Below are 5,689 nucleotides of genomic sequence, written 5' to 3' on the forward strand. Positions count from 1 at the left end.
GGTACCTGTACTATATCAATGACAAATAAAGACCATTCATTCATTCCTTCAAACAATGACAGTTACAGTCTTGCTGTAGCACTGTTCCTATATTAGCATATTCAACCGGTGATTGTTCAAGATTCATAGACAGATTGTCCCTTTTGCATATCATCATAATAGGCATTCGTGTCATCATGTTCTTTACACATTACATAACCAAGATTTATTTTGCAATCACAACAATGTCAACACAATCACAACAGAATCTTATTTAATCCAATCAGGTTGTATATATAATCTATATATATAATCTATATATTGGTTTCAATATACCTCCATAGCAGTCTACAGTCTAATTTAGCTATATCTATAATTACATTATGAGAACATCAGTATTTTTACGCCTTTGGTTGTATTGTCTGAACGAACATTGATTGGGAGACATACTGTACAGTTTATCATTTTCATAACTGTCTGCACATATACATATCTTATTTTGATTGTTATTGTAGCCTATATATAAACACAAATATCAGTCTTATGCACTGTGTCTCATTCAGCACTGAAGCCTGAATTTGAGCACAGTGTGTGCCCCCTTGCTACCTCTGCTGATATAAAAGAGAATTGCAGGCTTGGAGAAAAAGATGGCAGCCACAAATACACAGACACACACAGAAATACTGCTAAAACGCTTTATACTAACTCGATTTTGAAAATGTAAAAATGCTGGGTGGTAGAACGCACATATCTAGGAAAAGTCATGAAAGGAGGGTCCTGAAATGTGATCGAGTGCAAAGGTAGAATTTTTTTTGTACTCACTGGTGCTGTTTAACACCTCACGGCTGTTCTAGTGTAAAGGGTACAACAGCTAGTTTAATGTCAACCATGTCTCTATTCTCAATCATTTCTGTAATAATTTGTGTGTGAGTAAGTAATATGTGTGTGCAAGCATGTTTTTTATATTGTCAATCGTCTCACTTGTAATAGGTGAGCTGTAACACAAATATGCCAGTGAGAAAAAGTTTCTCACACACACACACACACACACACACACACACACATACACACACATACATACACACATAGTTGGTATGTTTAAAGTGTTGTTTTGTAGCTTGTTCTTGGTGCTTGTAACAGGGGAGGCTGGTGGAGGTAGAAAAAGCAGGATCATTGTAACGCACTTGTTTTTTTATTTGAGTGACATGTCTCTCTCTCCCTCAGGCACATGTTAAGAAGGTGAAGCGTAGATTGGATGCAGCCATGAACTATGTGAGGCTGCCTGTTTAACTTTCAAAGACTGCACCTCGAAAAAGACAAACCTATAGTTAGTTTATTAGATTAAGGAAATGCTGAGAATGTTTCAGGTAGAATTTTAGGGCTATTGCACAGAAGGGACACAGCTCAACTGTCGATCATTACTAAGCCCCATCTGTGTTGTTGGGCAACAGGATATCCTGTGTAAGAACCAATTAATAAAAACGTCCTTGTTGTTACCCAATCAGTACTCGGCAGCACCTGCCCCCAAGCCCCCCCACCTGCCCCCAAGCCCCCCCACCTGCTACCAAGCCACCAATACACAGCTACATCTCTAATCAGAACTTTTTTCTTTTTTTTTCAGCAACCATTTCAGCGTGTAGCAACTGATGATCCCCCAAGGTAAAAGTAGTAAAGCCCACAGCTACTGTATTACTTAAGGTCACACTTTGTTTGGCTAGACTCTGTAGATGATCTACAGTTGCTCTGTAGATCAACTATCATGATATGCAACAGCTTGCTAGGGTTAGGTTTAACTATAGTGTTAGGTTTAACTATAGTGTTAGGGCTAGGTTTAACTATAGTGTTTGGTTTAACTATAGTGTTAGGGCTAGGTTTAACTATAGTGTTAGGGCTAGGTTTAACTATAGTGTTTGGTTTAACTATAGTGTTAGGGCTAGGTTTAACTATAGTGTTTGGTTTAACTATAGTGTTAGGGCTAGGTTTAACTATAGTGTTTGGTTTAACTATAGTGTTAGGGCTAGGTTTAACTATAGTGTTAGGGCTAGGTTTAACTATAGGTTTAGGGCTAGGTTTAACTATAGTGTTAGGTTTAACTATAGTGTTAGGGCTAGGGCTAGGTTTAACTATAGTGTTAGGGCTAGGGTTAGGTTGAACTATAGTGTTAGGGCTAGGGTTAGGTTTAACTATAGTGTTAGGTTTAACTATAGTGTTAGGGATAGGGCTAGGTTTAACTATAGTGTTAGGGCTAGGGTTAGGTTTAACTATAGTGTTAGGGCTAGGTTTAGGTTTAACTATAGTGTTAGGGCTAGGGTTAGGTTTAACTATAGTGTTAGGGCTAGGGCTAGGTTTAACTATAGTGTTAGGGGGATAGGTTTAACTATAGTATTAGGGCTAGGTTTAACTATAGTGTTAGGGCTAGGTTTAACTATAGGTTTAGGGCTAGGTTTAACTATAGTGTTAGGTTTAACTATAGTGTTAGGGCTAGGTTTAACTATAGGTTTAGGGCTAGGTTTAACTATAGTGTTAGGTTTAACTATAGTGTTAGGGCTAGGGCTAGGTTTAACTATAGTGTTAGGGCTAGGGTTAGGTTTAACTATAGTGTTAGGGCTAGGGTTAGGTTTAACTATAGTGTTAGGTTTAACTATAGTGTTAGGGCTAGGGCTAGGTTTAACTATAGTGTTAGGGCTAGGGTTAGGTTTAACTATAGTGTTAGGGCTAGGTTTAACTATAGTGTTAGGGCTAGGTTTAACTATAGTGTTAGGGCTAGGTTTAACTATAGTGTTAGGGCTAGGTTTCACTATAGTATTAGGGATAGGTAGTATAGTGCTAGTAGGGCTAGGTTTAAGTATAGTCTTAGGGCTATGGTTAGGTTTAAGTATAGTGTTAGGGCTATGGTTAGGTTTAAGTATAGTGTTAGGGTTAGGTTTAAGTATAGTGTTAGGGTTAGATTTAAGTATAGTGTTAGGGTTAGGTAAGGTTTAAGTATAGTGTTAGGGCTAGGGTTAGGTTTAAGTATAGTGTTAGGGTTAGGTTTAAGTATAGTGTTAGGGTTAGGTTTAAGTATAGTGTTAGGGTTAGGTTTAAGTATAGTGTTAGGGTTAGGTTTAAGTATAGTGTTAGGGCTAGGGTTAGGTTTAAGTATAGTCTTAGGACTAGGGTTAGGTTTAAGTATAGTGTTAGGACTAGGGTTAGGTTTTGGGCTAAGTCTACATTAGGGTGAGGTTGAAGGTTAGGGTTAGGACTATAGGGTTAAGTGGATACTAGGTAGTTAAAATATTGTTGACAGCCAGAAACTATCTATTTGGGACTATCAAAATAAAGTCTTACTGCCTGTCTTACTTCTTTTCTTCTCTTTTTTATCTTCACCAGTCTGTACTTTGTATGATGGTCTCATGATAAAACTCTCATAGTGTAATACTACAACATACATTTGCAATGTGTCTTTTCTTCCTTTCCAGAAATCCTGAACAGGTTGAGTTGGAGATGGAGCATGTGGCTGAGGCTGAGGCTCAGGAGGTAGAACCGGTGACCTAATCATCGCAAGGTCGGCGGTTTGACGTTTGTGCTCGAGTGGCTCGAGTGGCCGTCTGACCGCGGAAGAGTGATGCAGTGAATAGACACTCTGGAGTCTTTCTCTGCCCTGAGCAGCAGGCAGGGAGATCCCATCTCAAAACGGACGTCGCTGCCTCACCACAACACTGCCAGCTCCTCAATCGTCAACGTCTACACACACTGAGGAATCAGATCGAACACTCCACCGCCATGAGAATCTACAGCGAATCTACACTCCACCTCCCCGTCCTCCCTCCCCCTCCAGTCCTCCCTCCCCCCCGTCCTCCCTCCCCCTCCAGTCCTCCCTCCCCCCCTCCGTCCTCCCTCCCCCTCCGTCCTCCCTCCCCCCCCGTCCTCCCTCCCCCCCCCGTCCTCCCTCCCCCCCGTCCTCCCTCCCCCCCCGTCCTCCCTCCCCCCCGCCCTCCCTCCCCCCCCGCCCTCCCTCCCCCTCCGCCCTCCCTCCCCCTCCGTCCTCCCTCCCCCCCCGTCCTCCCTCCCCCTCCGTCCTCCCTCCCCCCCCGTCCTCCCTCCCCCTCCGTCCTCCCTCCCCCCCCGTCCTCCCTCCCCCCCCGTCCTCCCTCCAGAGTACAGTACCGAGTACAATAGGACACTGCCATAACTTGTTACAAATACAAATGTTGTACTGTATTATGTTGGTGAGAATAGAAATCATTTTGGGGTAGTGGTGGTCTAGTGGATAGTGTGTTGGACTTCCGATCGGAAGGTTGTGAGTTCAAATCCCGCCTGAAGCCACACCACTACTAGTGTGCCCTTGAGTAAGGTACTTAGCCCTCAGTTACTCCAGGGGGAATGTCCCTGTAATTCGTAATTGTAAGTCGCTTTGGATAAAAGCGTCTGCTAAATGGCAAAATTATAAAATTATTATAAATCACATGTTTACATACCTCTCTGGTTGCGTGCAATTTGTATGCTGCAATTTTCCATTTCATTTTCAAAACCACAGTCCCGATGTCCTTAAGAAAAGGTCATTGGAGATGTTAGCCTGTTACATTTACATTTACCTAGTGCCAAAAACATCGGATACTGTTGACGTCGTTTTCTCGTCGTCAGAGGTTCAACACAATTATATAAACTTTAGCCATAAACTTCTAATACTCCTTCACGGCCGATGTTGAATAAACGCATGTTGAGATCATTGAAGATTACGGAAATAATTAGTTGTTCGATGAATTATATTGGCACTGCTAGGCCTACATAGCCTAATTCACGTCTTTCGAGTGAATGCCATTTCGGGATTATCGTTACGTGTCATTATAGGAACAATTAATTATTCACGCAACACGCAAACGTTAGTGTGTATTGCACGATGAAAGAAAAGATAGAAATTAATTTAAAGTAAATCAGTTCAATTGTTGATGCAGGTCAGACATTGCCATTGAACTATAGCCTAAAGTCCTGTTCAACAGCCTAACAGATTATTCTAAAAAGTAAATTGTACAATTTAGATTTTGGATATTCCTGTGGTTATTATTATTGCGGAAAGAAAACACACAAGATACGATATGCATATCCAGCGATTCGAACGAATTGGGTCTGTTTGGGTTTGGTATTTCCATCTATTTATTTTCTATTTCTTAACGAACATAATTTATAATTGGGGATGGGAGAGCCGGATTTGTGTTCCATGCATAGGCCTGTTAGGGCAAAGACTAACGAAATACAGTACATAGGCTATATACCTAACGGAATAATAGGATTAACACTAAAATCCAGACAACTGATTTGGTTTGGGTTTCAACTAATCTCTTTTTCACATTAGATTATAACAAAACATTTAGGGACAGATTTATCATGGTCGCAACTGATTCGATTTGCGGTTATAATTGTGTGTGCTCAAATGTGGGCTGAAATGTAAAATGTGGGTTGCTTTAACGGCTTCTTAAAAGTACTTTTTAAAAGTACACCTGCATATAACTCAACATTTATAAATCACATCAAAAATATTATATAATTCAAGTTAATTAATGAGAGACAGTCTGCACATTTTAAAAGAGTAGGCCTAGTTGCTTTCCCACACGCAGTTGGTGTAAACTATAGCTTACTATGCACGTTGCAAATAGAACATTAACTTGCAAGGGTAAAAATAAACTTGGTTGCATTAAATAGCCTCGAGCCTAATTCTCCTATAAAGGCGTTT

The sequence above is a fragment of the Nansenia antarctica genome (genome assembly GCF_963989245.1).
Source record: "Nansenia antarctica genome assembly, chromosome: 10".
Taxonomy (NCBI): Eukaryota; Metazoa; Chordata; class Actinopteri; order Argentiniformes; family Microstomatidae; genus Nansenia; species Nansenia antarctica.